The sequence below is a fragment of the Anabrus simplex genome, chromosome X (assembly GCF_040414725.1).
Source record: "Anabrus simplex isolate iqAnaSimp1 chromosome X, ASM4041472v1, whole genome shotgun sequence".
Taxonomy (NCBI): Eukaryota; Metazoa; Arthropoda; class Insecta; order Orthoptera; family Tettigoniidae; genus Anabrus; species Anabrus simplex.
This window is the reverse complement of record NC_090279.1, coordinates 79981667-79999153: the sequence shown is the minus strand read 5'-3', so window position 1 is coordinate 79999153 and position 17487 is coordinate 79981667.

Genomic DNA, 17487 nt, shown 5'->3' with positions numbered 1-17487 from the left:
GCTCTGTACACTAGCTTAAAAACTATAGGAAAAGCTTCTGGAATATTGTTCTAATAAGTAAGTTGGCAGTGTAATACACTGATACTTGTCACAACTACATGTAAATTACACACAAGGTCTTGTATATTACCCTCATCACTAAACAATAAAGTACTGTCTCCCCAAACTTTGCACTGGCAAGCTGATGAAATTGCTCACTTGGCAATAATAAACCAATTAATATAAATCCTGCACTTCCATCCAAGTTGCTGGTAAACTCCTTGGTACAGAGTAACAACTTTGTCTGCAAAGTTCTGGTAGGACTCTCTTTCTTACCTCAATGTTGATTTTGCCTTTCTCTGTATTGTTCATATGTAACTTTTTTACTAATATGAACAGTACCAAGCCTATCTATCCGTCCTGAAATACTTTCCTTATGAATCAGTTCAAGGAAGATGAAAACTTTGCCTTCAATTTCACCAAAAATGAGAACCAAACACTGCAAACAATAATAGGTGCTATTAACAAGCACTTTGCCTTCTATTTTTAGAAGTGAAGAGTATGCCTTTCTAACAACTAAATACTATTGCCGTCTACAGTAAAATGTTATTTAGGCCTGTTGCTCAGGTGGTAAAATATTTAATTTTGCTATAACTTACATTGCCTCTCAAAACTTTGTAAATACTGATTATATAAATTAATGTTTGACAGAGTAGGGTGTATGGGCCTTGTAAGATCTTGGATTGACTTACAGGGTAATTAATATACTCAACCTTTTATTACAAGCATGTAACTGTCATATGAATATATTTTTTATAAATATGTACATGTTCTGCCATCATATCCCCTTAATATCACATCACACAAAATGAAGTTTTTTATTTTGTAAATTAAAATCTTCAAAACTTTGGTAGAAACACCTGTTAAAATAGTTACAAATGAACTTTTCACCTTTCTTTTTCATTGTTTACATGGATCTACAGCACAAGAAATAAAATAATCGGTCTACCTTGATGTCCTCTATAGGCCTATATGTTATTAATAAATTATAAGTACGGTAACAGACATGAAAGTAGTGATTGCTGGTCCAAACAGGTACCAATGGCAGGAGAGTACTTGGAATGAGAAGGTAAAGGCTACCTAAGTTACAAAGGTATAATGTGGCAGGGAGGGATTCTATCAGGTATAACTGTAGTAAGAATTTTGTCCTATGCAAACGACTTGGTCTATTGAAACTGTGCAATCTACTATCTTGCAACTTCAAAAAGGATGCAATGAATATGACATGAAAATTAATCGTTTCAAGACTAAAGTGATAGCAGTAGGGAAGACACCTAAAAGAGAACTGAATGTCAGGTTGAGAATACAAAACTGGAACAGGTAGATAATTTCAAATAGGTATTTAGGATGTGTATTCTCCCAGGATGGCAGTATAATAAGCAACATTGAATATAGATGCAGTAAACCCAATGCGATGAGCTAGCAGTTGCGATCAACAGTATTCTGTAAGAAGGCAGTCAGCTCCTGGACAAAACTACTCATGTCTTTACACTGGTCTGGTTTCAGAGCACCTGTGCTGTACAAACCTAGTGCAATGAGTTTGCAGTTGTGATCAACAGTATACCGTAAGAAGGAAGTCAGCTCTTGGACAGAACTGTCAATATGCCAGTCTAGTTTCAGACCACCTGGGCTGTACAACTCCTTACTACATACACACACACAGAAAGGACTTACTACTGTATTTCAAAATACTCCTTTCCTTGTAAACCATACATGTTCTACCACATCAAATATACAAATTAAGATGTTGTAATAATGCTTATTATTAATAAAAATTGGAGTTAAGGCTACTTTCCCATCAGGTGCTGATACAAATAACTCACTGAGGATTCCAATAAATATTGATACATAAGTATAACGAAAACTGATTTAATATAGAAAGTAGAACATTTCTCAAGAACATAAATTTTATTAGATTCTTTCTCGGTCTAACACTGTATACAACAGTTCCTGAATTTTAACTTTGAAAACCCTTCAACCTAGTTCACTCATTCTTTCCATGTCATCATGAAGACACTAAAAATATAATTGATTATATTTTCTTTTCCCTTTTCAGTATCTTTTCTAAATATTTACTTAACACATCACTGTCACTTTCACATTTCTGTTTCTTTTATTTTTAACTGTTTGCAGAGCTGTTTGTAGAATCAGAAGCCACTGGACTGGAAGTTGAAGTCCCTTCAGTAATTTCTGAACTGCAGGAGTTAGACCCCTCCAACACAAATTATTTCTGCTTCCTCCTCCTCTATTTCAGCTTGGTGAAAAGGCTCTCATACACCTGGTGCCACTTCTATAGATGTGTTTGTTATAGAACTGAAAAAAAATGAACAACATATTAATGAAATTCTTCTAAATTGGAGCTACATTTTAGTCTGGACACAAGCCTTCTGTTTAAGAAGTTGTTACTTTCAATAATTATTTTAGTAAGATGATTGTTAGGTTAGATTATATTACTTTCAGTTACATCTGATAAATTAATGAACAGATGGGTGGAACTTATGGCCTACAGATTGAATCTTCCCCTCGCTCTTTCACAACTAGAACACTGGTCTGTAGTGTAGGCCTACTTTTAAAATAAATATTACAGAATTGTACCTTCTTCCAACAATGAAGAGTTCCAGAAAGTTGAGGGCATTGAAGTAGACCCATTTTATGTTTTCTGTACAGCAGATCCTGGGAGGAGAGGGAGGATGTTATCTCTCCAAGTTCGATATCCAGCCCTCAGAATTTGCCATGTTTTGGCACAACTTTTTCCTGAAACAATTAATCAGAATATTGTGACAAAGAAAATATACATGTAGTAGGCCTACTTATGGCATAGACCTACACTTATTTGTCATTAAAGCGAACAATGGCATTCATTTCATTAGGTACTAGATCGAGGTTAGGAAAGCACTGCTTATGTTTTCCAAACATTTCTTCAATTAAGTTACAAGAGTGATAATTACTATCGGTACTTTTCCTAGTGTAACTTTTTTTACCAATCTATTCCGTATAATATATTTTATCAATAATTTATCTAAGATAACACTATTCATAAGATAATCGTAATAAATCTAATAATTACTTACCAGTTTTTGTCCCAATTCTCGACGCTATAGAATGCCATACAAAATTCACGGTCTCCCTATTACTATATCCAGGGAGTCTAGGATTATACACAACTTTGTTTTCATACACAAAGCAAATTAATGTTTCGATTTCATCAACAGATCACTATGTTGCGTCCGCCATTATCGAACGACTGCGACTGAAAAACGGACACGTTTGTTTTCACAAACCAGTCGATCTTCATCGCTCGTTGTTGATCGCTGACGATCGATGCTGTGTGACTGGTGCCACTGCCCTCTGTAGGTTTGTTTTCTTAGTCGGTTGATCGCAGTCGTTCGATCGAGCCTGTGTGACAGCCCCCGTACTGTTGTTGTTTACACAGCAAAGCCAAACTATAGAATTCATGCTAGGAACACGTTTCGCATCGGTAAATGTTATATAGTATTATATATTTTGTGTGTGACACAGTTGTTGGCGCAAGATAATAAAGGTTTAGAACATTCACATCGATCGATCATATTATCGATTCAATTCAGATTTCATCTCCATTCAGTTGGCAGTACTACCGGAACCGGCAGTGCTGCCTTCTTACGCCTCAATCGAGTACAAAAATCTATCACTAAAAAGTGCGCGTACAGTATGTATCTTCTATGTCTAGCAGCCAGGATATAGAAGAAACTTTGACTGTTCGTGATGGTTTATTGCAACACTTAGAATATAAGTTTCTTGAGAAGAAAAATATGTTGAATATCCTAAAAGAACAGTTATTCTTGTTACCTAAGAAGAGAGTGAAGAATTATTCCTGGGAGATAACGGTATTTTGTTCATTAGCTCATTCAATTTCTCCCCATTGTTACAAATTTATTCGAGGATTTGGTAAAATAACTCTTCCTGCTCCACGTATATTGCAATTAATATGCTCAAAGCTTGTAGCAAAACCTCTGCAGGAAAAGAATGTCAATTATCTGCTCTATATGAAGAGTAAATTTCCATTACTCTCTCCAGAAGACAAATTAATGCTATTGTCTATGGATGGGGTTCATATCAAACCGCAGTTAGATTTCAAACAGGGCAGGGTAGTAGGTACTGCAATGAACAGTGATGAATGTGCCACAAGTGCATATGTTTTCATGGTCCATAGTGTACTTTCACATTATAAAGATGTTGCTCATATTGTACCTGTCACTAATATTCATTGTGAGGAATTATTTAACACTACGAGAACAATAATCCTTGGTTTGGAAGAAATAGGCTTTGAAGTAGTTACAGTTATTGCAGATAACAGTGCTCTGAACAGGAAAGCAGTGTGTCTTCTTAGTGATCCACCTGAATTGAAGCATGTTTACAGCCATCCCAGAGACAAGAACAGAAAGCTCTTCTTTCTCATAGACACCGTACACCCAGTGGCGGCCGGTCAATACGTGCTACCGGGCTCCAGCACGTAGCTTGGAACTGTAAGGAATTAATTATTTATCAGTACAATTATCCTGGTGCCTTTTCTTTGTTTTGAGTACGGTATGAATTCGTGTTTTGTGAAAATTCATTCACTCATTCATTCATTCATTCATTCATTCATTCATTCATTCATTCATTCATTCATTCATTCATTCATTTCAATTAATTCCAACGAGCATGCAGGCTCATACATAGGAATTGTACAGGACATTACATACTGGCGGGCACTTACACATCAAAATATAGTTTGTGTATATAAGATATTAGTAAACGGTTGAACATATAAACACACTAGCAAATGTACCCGTGCTTCGCTACGGTACTCTACCTTGTATACGGATATCGAAGTAAATTAGAGCACATTAAGTGAATAAGATTTATAAATTGGGTTTGTCTTGGCTTTATCCGAGAATCAGTATTGTGAAATCCACAGACGTTGTTTCCAATGAAAGTGTGATTTGCGGAATTGTGATGATAACGGCAAGTCCAATTGTTTACTGCAATTCACAACGAAGAAAGTAATTTCCATTTAACGGCAGACCCCTTTGCCTAGTGCACGGCCAAAATCGATTTGGGGAGGTTTCATTACAATGGCAGACCCCAATTCCTACTTTCAGATAGATTACAGTTGAGGAACTTTTATTATATTTGCAAGGACCTTCCTTACTGCCAGTCAAAAGTGAGTTGCGTTCTTATCTTTATAATGGCAGACGCATTTTCTAATGCCAGTCAGCTTCCTGCCAGTCACACCGAGTTGGTGAGATTCCATTATAGTAGCAGGCCACTATGCCTATCGTCAGTCACATTTTAGATGGGTCAATTTGTTTATAATGGAAGACACGCTCCCTAGAGTTCTGCTAGTCGAATCGAGAAGGGAATTATGCATTAAAATAGTGCACAAGAGATGGAGGACGACCCCATTCTTATTGCTTGTCAAAGTCGATGTGGGGAGGACTGAAAACAATAGCAGAAGCCCTCCTTCTGACAGTCACTATCGATTTGCAATGTATTTAATACCAATGGCAGACAAACCCTTTCTAGATTGCTACAAATCGACATCAATGAAAGAATATAGTCGCCATACGGAAGTATACCCCCGACGTCCGCTCAGAAGACTACCATTGACTCCACAGCATAGACGTGCACGCCTGGCATGGTGCCGGGCTAGAGCGACTTGGATGAGGGAATGGCGGAACGTCGTGTTCTCCCATGAGTCACGCTTCTGTTCTGTCAGTGATAGTCACCGCAGACGAGTGTGGCGTCGGCGTGGAGAAAGGTCAAATCCGGCAGTAACTGTGGAGCGCCCTACCGCTAGACAACGCGGCATCATGGTTTGGGGCGCTATTGCGTATGATTCCACGTCACCTCTAGTGCGTATTCAAGGCACGTTAAATGCCCACCGCTACGTGCAGCATGTGCTGCGGCCGGTGGCACTCCCGTACCTTCAGGGGCTGCCCAATGCTCTGTTTCAGCAGGATAATGCCCGCCCACACACTGCTCGCATCTCCCAACAGGCTCTACGATCTGTACAGATGCTTCCGTGGCCAGCGTACTCTCCGGATCTCTCACCAATCGAACACGTGTGGGATCTCATTGGACGCCGTTTGCAAACTCTGCCCCAGCCTCGTACGGACGACCAACTGTGGCAAATGGTTGACAGAGAATGGAGAACCATCCCTCAGGACACCATCCGCACTCTTATTGACTCTGTACCTCGACGTGTTTCTGCGTGCATCGCCGCTCGCGGTGGTCCTACATCCTACTGAGTCGATGCCGTGCGCATTGTGTAACCTGCATATCGGTTTGAAATAAACATCAATTATTCATCCGTGCCGTCTCTGTTTTTCCCCAACTTTCATCCCTTTCGAAACACTCCTCCTTGGTGTTGCATTGTCACTGTCAGTCAGTGTATATAGATGACGGATAAGCATGAGCACGTTGAAAAGTGCAGACTTCCACTTCGAGATTAATATCTCCTAAACGTTTTATGATATTAAGAAACGGTTTGCGCCATCAGACGCCTCATTTATCGCTCTACATGTTTCTTTCTAAAGTATATCCTCGTATCTCCCATATTAAGGGGGTAAATTGAGTTCAAATTTTGAATAGGCTGAAATTTGGGTACATTTTTAACATTTTACATTACTTTTTGCCTACTTATGTATAAGCTAGAATCATGAAATTTGGTCCACATATGTCCCTTAATCGTGCCAATGTGCGCACCCAACGTGATGATCCTATCATTCTTATACGTGTGTCAAACAATGAAATATACTTGTAAAAATCACCAAATTTACGAACAATCCAGAAATACGGCCAAATTTAGCGTATAAGGGAGAGAGATGCGACAAAATGTCACAGGATCAAAGTTGTAGATCACTCCGAATTGAAGGGGACATTGTGCCATCCGTTTTGTGATACGACTTACCGTTTAGCCAAAAAATTGCTCAAAATGAATGTCTGCACAGTCATTAAAATTGCCTCCATATTTCGATATCTTTGGGGGTAAAAAGTGAAAAATTTGAACATCTTGGAATTTTCCCGTCGGTTAGGGACCAAAAGCTATAATTTCACCAAATTTCAATTGTCAATTGTCTAACTCGTCTGGCAGGTTGTGCCGCCATCTTGGTTTGGAGGGATGGGGGATAAAAATGAGGATATTCCCGAAAATGTTTAAGCCCACGAAACCTATAGGTTATCGCTTTGGATATACTATACGACTGTGTTCTTATGCTGAGCCCAAAATTTGAGCCCCCCCAAGCGTGCCCCCTTCAGGGAATTTTGAGAATTTGCGATTTTTCTAGGGATCCTGGGGTCATCAGTTTCTCCCGTACCAAGCTTCAAATTTCTGAGATATCTGGTAGTGCCTCATTAATTCACGTCTTTTTTCATTTTTAAATATTTATATATACATCGCTCCAGCCCGACTTGCTTTTAAATATATAGATGACGGATAAGCATGAGCACGTTGAAAAGTGCAGACTTCCACTTCGAGATTCATATCTCCTAAACGGTTTATGATATTAAGAAACGGTTTGCGCCATCAGACGCCTCATTGATCGCTCTACATGTTTATTTCTAAATCATATCCTCGTATGTCCCATATTAAGGGGGTAAATTGAGTTCAAAGTTTGAATAGGGTGAAATTTGGGTACATTTATAACATTTTACATTACTTTTTGCCTACTTATGTATAAGCTAGAATAATGCAATTTGGTCCACATATGTCCCTTAATCGTGCCAATGTGCGTACCCAACGTGATGATCCTATCATTCTTATACGTGTGTCAAACAATGAAATATACCTGTAAAAATCACCAAATTTACGAACAATCCAGAAGTACGGCCAAATTTAACGTATAAGGGAGAGCGATACGACAAAATGTCACAGGACCGAAGTTGTAGATCACTCCGAATTGAAACGACTTTGTGCCATCCGTTTTGCGATACGACTTACCGTTTAGCCAAAAAAATAGCTCAAAAGGAATGTCTGCACAGTCATTAAAATTGCCTCAATATTTCGATATTTTTGGAGGTAAAATTGAAAAATTTGAACATCTTGGAATTTTCCCGTCGGTTAATGAACAAAAGCTATAATTTCGACAAATTTCAATTGTCTAGCTCGTCTGGCAGGTTGTTCCGCCATCTTGGTTTGGGGGATTGGGGATAAAAATGAGGAAATTCCCGAAAGTGTTTAAGCCCACGAAACCTATAGGTTATCGTTTTGGATATACTATACGACTGTGTTCTTATGCTGAGCCCAAAATTTGAGCCCCCCCAGCGTGCCCCCTTCAGGGAATTTTTAGAATTTCCGATTTTTCTAGGGATCCTGGGGTCATCAGTTTCTCCCGTACCAAGTTTCAAATTTCTGAGATTTCTGGAAGTGCCTCATTAATTCACGTCTTTTTTCATTTTTAAATATTTATATATATACTAGCGAATGTACCCGTGCTTCGCTACGGTATTCTACATTGTATTCGAATATCGAAGTAAATAGTGAACATGCAGTAAATAAGATTGTTTTAAAATTGCATGTCTCTTAGCGTTATCCGAGAAAGAGCATGGGGAGGTCCCCGTACGTTGTTTCCAATGTAAAGTGTTTGTTAAGGATTTGTGATATAACGGCAGGCTCACTTGCCTACTGCCATTCACAATCGAGTTGGGAAGTTTACATTATAATTGCAGGCCCCATTGCCTACTATGCGGACAGAATCGATTTGGGGAGTTTTCGTTAAAATGGCAGCCCCCTTTCCTACTTCCAGACAGATTACAGTTTTTATTATAATGGCAAGCAATTACCCTACTACCACTCGAAATTGAGTTGTGCAGTTATCATTATAATACCAGGCCCATTTTCCTACTTCCAGCCAGCTTACTGCCAGTCACACCAAGTTGGTGAGTTTCCATCAAAATAGCAGGCCACTGTGCCTAATGCCAGTCACATTTTAGATGAGGACATTTCTTTATAATGGCGGGCACCCTTGCCTACTGCCAAACACAATCGGGTAGAGGAGTTTTAAACAAAACTGCATGCCCACTTGCCTTCTGCAAGTCAAATCGAGAAGTGAATTATTCATTACAATTGTAGGCCTTCCTTACTAATGACAGTTACACAGGAGTTGGAGAAGGAACCCTTTCATACTGCCAGTCAAAGTCGGTGTGGGGAGTACTGATTACAATAGCAGACCCACCCTTTCTCAATCGCTACAAATCGACATCAGTGAATATATATAGATCGACATACGAAAGTATATGCGTGTTTACAATACTGAAGACCATCATATACAGATTAACTGCTACTAAACGTACGTCATATCGACAAAGGATTATACCAAAAGACAGGCCGGATTTAGTGGCCTAAATGGCTGGTCCTATGATATGTCATCTATTCTTGGGTCAGATTGAGTTAGAAACCTGGAACAGGGTAAAGTTTTTGTAGGATTATCTCACATTACATTACTTTTCGGATAATTATGTGACAGCTACATACATAGCATTTGGCTCACATATGGCTACTGGGTGGGCCAATTTTCGTGAAGAGTTTGATGATTCTGTATTTCATATATGTAATCGAAAGTATGAATTATGCATGTAAAAATTCCAAATTGACTTAACATCGATTAATAAAGAAAAATCAAACGTAAAAGGGATACAGATACGGCAAAATGTCATAAGACCAAGGTTGTAGATCATTCCAAATTGAACGGAGATTGTGCAATCTGTTATGTGATAGGAATTTCCGAAGGTCTGCACCATAATTAAAATTGCCTGCATATTTCGATATTCTTCGGGGATAAAAAGTGAAAAATTTAATGATCTTGGATGTTTTCCGTTCTTTACAGGCTAAAACGTATAATTTTGTCAAATTTCAATTATCTTCTTTTTCTTCTGGCAGATTATGCCGCAATCTGGATTTTGGGCGAGGCGGGTAAAAATTAGGACTTTCAGGAAACTAAACCAAAAATTATGCAGATGGTCATTATTAGCCCTTAAACGGAAAGCTGTACGTAAATTTCGCCAATATAGTCAGTGTAGAGGCACATAGTAGTTACGATTTGATTTATATAGATAAGGAATCTGCTCCATGTAAAATACCTTTTGGGCTATGTCCGCTGGACTTAACCTGCAAAACTGACCATTCATGATATCTCCCTTATTAATCCTCCTGACGAAAAAGTGCACATGAAAAAAAATGTTAGGTGGTATTCCATCACGTTTGGTCGATTTCCAGTCAGGTTGGTCTTGTTGTGTATGTATTGTGGGAGAGTAAAATCACCATTTCGGTTCCCTATAAACCACCAGTCCATTCCGTAATATGAAATGTTATTTACGTTTTTTTTTTTGCTAGTTGTTTTACGCCGCACCGACACAGATAGGTCTTACGGCGACGATGGGACAGGAAAGGGCTAGGAGTGGGAAGGAAGCGGCCGTCTCCTTAGTTAAGGTACAGCCCCAGCATTTGCCTGGTGTGAAAATGGGAAACCACGGAAAACCATTTTCAGGGCTGCCGACAGTGGGGTTCGAACCTACTATCTCTCGAATACTGGATACTGGCCGCACTTAAGCGACTGCAGCTATCGAGCTCGGTTTATTTACGTTTAAAACCTACCTTTGGACAGGTGGATGCTACTGTAAATATACATTTTGGTTCGAATGTCTTCAGTAGTTTTCAAGTTGTAAGGAATACGCTTTACACGCACCCGCTCGTGAGTTAAGTCCGATGGGACTTGTACAGAAAAACGGTCCGTTAATGATATCTCCCTTATTAATCCACGTATCGAAATGATGCACATGAGAAAAAAGGTTTAGAAATTAATTTCTACCAAGGTAGGTGGATTTCCATTAAGTTTGGTTGTGTATATTTTGTGGAAGTGCAAAATTACTGTTTCGATTTCGTATAAACCCCCAGTCAGTTCAGGGATTTAGAAACAACATTTGCCCTAAAACCTATCAAGGACAGGTGTATTCTAAATATGAGTCTTGGTGGAAATACATCCTGTAGTTTGTAGCACTCGCGTACATACGGCGTAATTAAGGAAGAAAATAATGCAGTTAAGAAAGTTGAAAGTAATAGAAAATGGATTATAACTGAGGACAGCCGGATAACGACACATGTGTAAATGCCAAGTGAATGTATTGGAAAATCAAATGCCCCTCAATAAATTATGCTAGTGTGATTAATGGATATAATAAAGCGGTAACAGAGGAGAAATTTAGGTCCAGTGATCCTTATGTAAACGAATAATAAGAAGATGACTAATGGTGTTATTACTTAATCTATTCGAGGGTGGTTATAACATCCAACGATATTCCGCCAATATCCCGCAGATAGGCCGATTGACGCCTCTCTTGCCTTCTACCCAAGGAACAACCACGAATTTAAAAGCATGATGAGGAAAATGGCAATACGTTACTTGCCTGCTGGCATGCAGTCAGAGACGTTGCCATGGTAACCTGTAGGTTCGTTGTCGGTCTGTCGGTCACTCAATGCAGAGCATGATACCAGAGGAAAATTGTAAATTTCTCCGTCATGTGAAGAGTAAATTATGAGCATAACGAAAGTTGTTTATAATGAAGAGACGTTTCACGTACGGTAAACGAAGTTTACAGAAAATCAATAGTTTAAGAGAAAATGGAGGAAAACCATTCTGGTTTTCCTATAACCCCCCGTATATTCAAAGATTTTAAAATAATATGCATATCGAAACCTTCCCCGGGATGAGTGTACTCTAGATATGAAGTTTGGTTGAGATCAATCCGGCCGTTTCGACGTGATGGTGGAAAAACCATTCTGATTTTCCTATAAACCCCCCGTGTACTCAATGATTTTAAAATGATATGCATATCGAAACCTTCCCCGGGATGAGTATACTGTAAATATGAAGTTTCGTTGAGACCCATCCAGCCGTTTCGACGTCATGGTGGAAAAACCATTCTGGTTTTCCTATAAACACCCCGTGTATTCAAAGATTTTAAAAGGATATGCATATCGAAACCTTCCCCTAGATGAGTGTACTCTAAATATGAAGTTTGGTTGAGACCTATCCAGCCGTTTCGACGTGATGGTGGAAAAACCATTCAGGTTTTCCTATAAACCCACCGTCTGTTCAAAGATTTTAAAATGATATGCATATCGAAACCTTCCCCGGGATGAGTGTACTCCAAATATGAAGTTTGGTTGTGATCTATCCAGCCGTTTCGACGTGATGATGGAAAAACCATTCTGGTTTTCCTATAAACCCCCCGTGTACTCAAAGATTTTAAAATGATATGCATATCGAAACCTTCCCCGGGATGAGTATACTCTAAATATGAAGTTTGGTTGAGATCTATCCAGCCGTTTCGACATGATGGTGGAACAGACAAACAGACAGACAAACAGACAAACAAACAGACACGAAACATAAAAACCACCGATTCGGTCTTGAGTTGACCTAAAACGGATAAATATCTGAAAAATTGGCAAAACAAAAGAAATTACAGACAGCGGACCCCCTACAATTTTATTTATATAGATGACGGATAAGCATGAGCACGTTGAAAAGTGCAGACTTCCACTTCGAGATTCATATCTCCTAAACGGTTTATGATATTAAGAAACGGTTTGCGCCATCAGACGCCTCATTTATCGCTCTACATGTTTGCTTCTAAACCATTTCCCCGTATCTCCCACATTAAGTGGGTAAATTGAGTTCAAATTTTGAGTAGGGTGAAATTTGGGTGCATTTTTAACATTTTACATTACATTTTGCCTACTTATGTATAAGCTAGAATCATGACATTTGGTACACATATGTCCCTTAATCGTGCCAATGTGCGCACACAACGTGATGATCCCATCATTCATATAAGTGTGTCAAACAATAAAATATACATGTAAAAATCACCAAATTTACGAACAATCCAGAAATACGGCCAAATTTAACGTATAAGGGAGAGAGATACGACAAAATGTCATAGGACCAAAGTTGTAGATCACTCCGAATTGATGCGACATTGTGCCATCCGTCTTGTGATACGACTTACCGTTTAGCCAAAAAATAGCTCAAAAGGAATGTCTGCGCAGTCATTAAAATTGCCTCCATATTTCGATATCTTTGGGGTTAAAAAGTGAAAAATTTGAACACATTGGAATTTTCCCGTCGGTTAGGGACCAAAAGCTATAATTTCACCAAATTTCAATTGTCTACCTCGTCTCGCAGGTTGTGCCGCCATCTTGATTTGGGGGGATGGGGGATAAAAATGAGGAAATTCCCGAAAATTTTTAAGCCCACGGAACCTATAGGTTATCGTTTTGGATATACTATACGACTGTGTTCTTATGCTGAGCCCAAAATTTGAGCCCCCCCAGCGTGCCCCCTTCAGGGAATTTTGAGAATTTCCGATTTTTCTAGGGATCCTGGGGTCATCAGTTTCCCTCGTACCAAGTTTCAAATTTCTCAGATTTCTGGAAGTGCCTCATTAATTCACGTCTTTTTTCATTTTTAAATATTTATATATACATCGCTCCAGCCCGACTTGCTTTTATATATATAGATATCGCTCCAGCCCGACTTGCTTTTACATATATAGATGACGGATAAGCATGGGCACGTTGAAAAGTGCAGACTTCCACTTCGAGATTCATATCTCCTAAACGGTTTATGATATTAAGAAACGGTTTGCGCCATCAGACGCCTCATTTATCGCTCTACATGCTTGTTTCTAAACCATATCCTCGTATACCCACATTAAGGGGGTAAATTGAGTTCAAAGTTTGAATAGGCTGGAATTTGGGTACATTTTTAACATTTTACATTACTTTTTGCCTACTTATGTATAAGCTAGAATCATGAAATTTGGTCCACATATGTCCCTTAATCGTGTCAATGTGCGCACCCAACGTGATGATCCTATCATTCTTATACGTGTGTCAAACAATGAAATATACTTGTAAAAATCACCAAATTTACGAACAATCCAGAAATACGGCCAAATTTAGCGTATAAGGGAGAGAGATACGACAAAATATCACAAGACCAAAGTTGTAGATCACTCCGAATTGAAGGGGACATTGTGCCATCCGTTTTGTGATACGACTTACCGTTTAGCCAAAAAATTGCTCAAAATGAATGTCTGCACAGTCATTAAAATTGCCTCCATATTTCGATATCTTTGGGGGTAAAAAGTGAAAAATTTGAACATCTTGGAATTTTCCCGTCGATTAGGGACCGAAAGCTATAATTTCACCAAATTTCAATTGTCAATTGTCTAACTCGTCTCGCAGGTTGTGCCGCCATCTTGGTTTGGGGGGATGGAGGATAAAAATGAGTATATTCCCGAAAATATTTAAGCCCACGAAACCTATAGGTTATCGTTTTAGATATACTATACGACTGTGTTCTTATGCTGAGCCCAAAATTTGCGCCCCCCCAGCGTGTTCCGTTCAGGAAATTTTGAGAATTTCCGATTTTTCTAGGGATCCTGGGGTCATCAGTTTCTCCCGTACCAAGTTTCAAATTTCTGAGATTTCTGGAAGTGCCTCATTAATTCACGTCTTTTTTCATTTTTAAATATTTATATATACATCGCTCCAGCCCGACTTGCTTTTATATATATAGATACAATATATAAAATATGTACATCCTCAATATGAGGATTACAGAGAATTATTTCTGACAGTATTTACATTTACATAACATGAAAGTTGCAAAGGTACAAGAATGGATTATGGAGTATTTTCCTTTACATACCGGTAACATAAGAGTTGTTGAAGTACAAGAATAGATGTCAGATTATTTACAATTACATAACATAAAAGTTGCAGACGTACAGGAATTGATTACAGAGTATTTACAGTAAATATACATAACACAGAGTTGCAGAGGTACAAGAGCAGATTATAGAGTATTTACATTTACATAACATAAAAGTTGTAGAGGTAGAAGAATAGTTCCGGACAGTTTGCAAGATTGTTTGGGAGAATGTCTTAAATGACAACAAAAATAATGCTTGACTCTTTATTTGAATTTTGCCAAAGTTGGTGCTGTTTTTATCTCGACAGGGATGTTATTAAATAACTGGATCGCAGAGAACTTCAAGCTGTTTATACCATATTTATAAGAGCAAACATTGTATAAGGCAAAGTCATTTGCATGCCTAGTACTATATGGATGGTTGTCAGAATTCAGAGTATATGTAGTGTTGTGTTGTATAAATTTATGTTTTATTTTATACATGAGTACAGCTGTATTGAATTCTGCACTCATGCTTAGGGGTGGTATTTTAGCACTTAGGTATAGATATTTTATTGGGGTTAAGTAGGGAAGATTAAGTATATTTCTAACAGCTCTATTTTGTACTACAATTAGCTCATTCAAGTCAGACTTCTTACAGCGCATCCAGATTACATTCAAACATTGTAGGTGACTATGAATTAAAGAGTAGTAGATCTGTTTTAGAAGATGTTGTGGGATAAGATAACTAAGTTTCTTTAAAATTCCTGCTGCAGGTGTGATCTTTTTAGTAATGTATTCAACATGGTCTGTCCAGTTCAAGTTCCTATCAATCACCAATCCAAGATATTTGGCAGTTCTAACTAGTTTTATTTCAGTATTCTGTATATATATTTTACTGTGTGGGATTTCATTCTGACCTTGTTTTGTCATTATCATATAATTAGTCTTTTGCACATTAATAGTTAATTTATTTGCTTGAAACCAAAAGCACAGAGTATGGAGGTCTTCCTGCATATCCTTAACAATGGAGTCTATATTGCATCCAGTATAGAACAAGTTTGTGTCTTCGGCATACAGTGTGATACGTCCTTTCAAACGGCAAGTTGCAATGTCGTTGATGTAGACTAGGAAGAGAATCGGCCCTAATACTGACCCCTGTGGAACGCCATGGGTTACCCTAATTGCTGAGCTCCTACATATATTCAGCACTACATACTGTTTTCTATCGGACAGATAATTATCAAATCAAATCAGGACGAGATCTGTCGAACACCTAGCTCTGTTCTCCCGGGGAACTCCTCTCGTGCTCATGTGAAATGAGCTCTGGCCTGTAGCCTGGAGGAAGCAATACGCAGGCGCAGCCAAGTTTGCAACACTCCTCGTAGCCGGTGGAGTATACCATCAACCGGGATCAACTTTCACTGATCCCGTCTATAGTTACTTGTCCTCCCACAAGGGGGTAGAAGTGCTCGATGCCTCGTGCTACCCTGATGTTGAACGTGATAAGCGAATCTGCCACTAGAGAGCAGCATCGTCTGAGCTCAAATGTACAGCGTAACTGGGGGCAATCTATCGCAAATATAACATTGTTATTAAGGTAACCAACCAATATCCATCTTCCTTTTGTGTCAAAAATAAGGAATTCGTACGTGAGTGAAAGAATCTTGGACTGACCCTAAATTTTATCTCGCATTAGAAGGTAAATAATGCTGGTAATAGAGGAGGTCTCAATGATTCAGTTGGTTGGCAGCACTTTCAGTTGCTTTCTGCGGTGTTTGATCTCGCGGTTATATTGTTGGTTTGGTGCGTGTTTTTCTATCACTGTGTTAGTTTTAAAGTTCATACGGAGATTTATCCAATTATTTATCCACTACAGTGTATATCAAGTGAAATTAAACTAGTGTTCATAGTGAGGATCTATATTTCCAAGATCCTATTTGCACTGAAGATTGAAAACAACGTATTTAGCGTTTTTTGTAGCACGTAGGATGATTTTTTCACGAGCCGCCACTGCGTACACCGTATTCGAAATAACTGGTTAAATGCAAAGGACCAGCAACTCTATTTCGCAGACATAATTGACTATGAGAAGATGCATTTTTTAGTGAGTTGAAACATCTGCATTCATTACAAAAGAAGAATCTTCTAAAATATGGGTTCTGACACTGAAAGCTTTGTATCCAACAAATTTGGAACGTCAGAATGTTTCCCTTGGCATTACATTTTTTAACCATCCACTAGCTATTGCCCTGAAGGGAATAGGAGCTAAGAAGAACTTGGAATGCTGGGAAAGTACAGCAAATTTTATAGAAATAATCTGTACGTGCTGGGACATAGTAAATGTCATAACCCTATAGAAAGGTAAACGTTTCAGGAGTCCTTTTCAGGAGACTATAACCACAGTTTCGTGTCATATTGAGTATTTGGAGAAGTTCGTGCAATGGTTGGATAATTGGAGGTCGAGCAATTCTTATGGAAGACTCAGTAAAGAGGCACAACCTGCATTGGCTCTCTCTGCAAAGGGTTTATCAGAAATGGCAAATTACTTTCTTATTGATAAAGGCCACAGCTCTTTCTTGCCTGGAAAAGTGCAGACGGATAACTTGGAAGCTCGGTTTGGTAAATATTATCAGCTTGCAGGTAGTCAGTACAATATATCTCTCAGACAAATATATGAATTTGAAAATAAATTGCGACTTCAGTCTGTTATGGAGCTGGATGATGC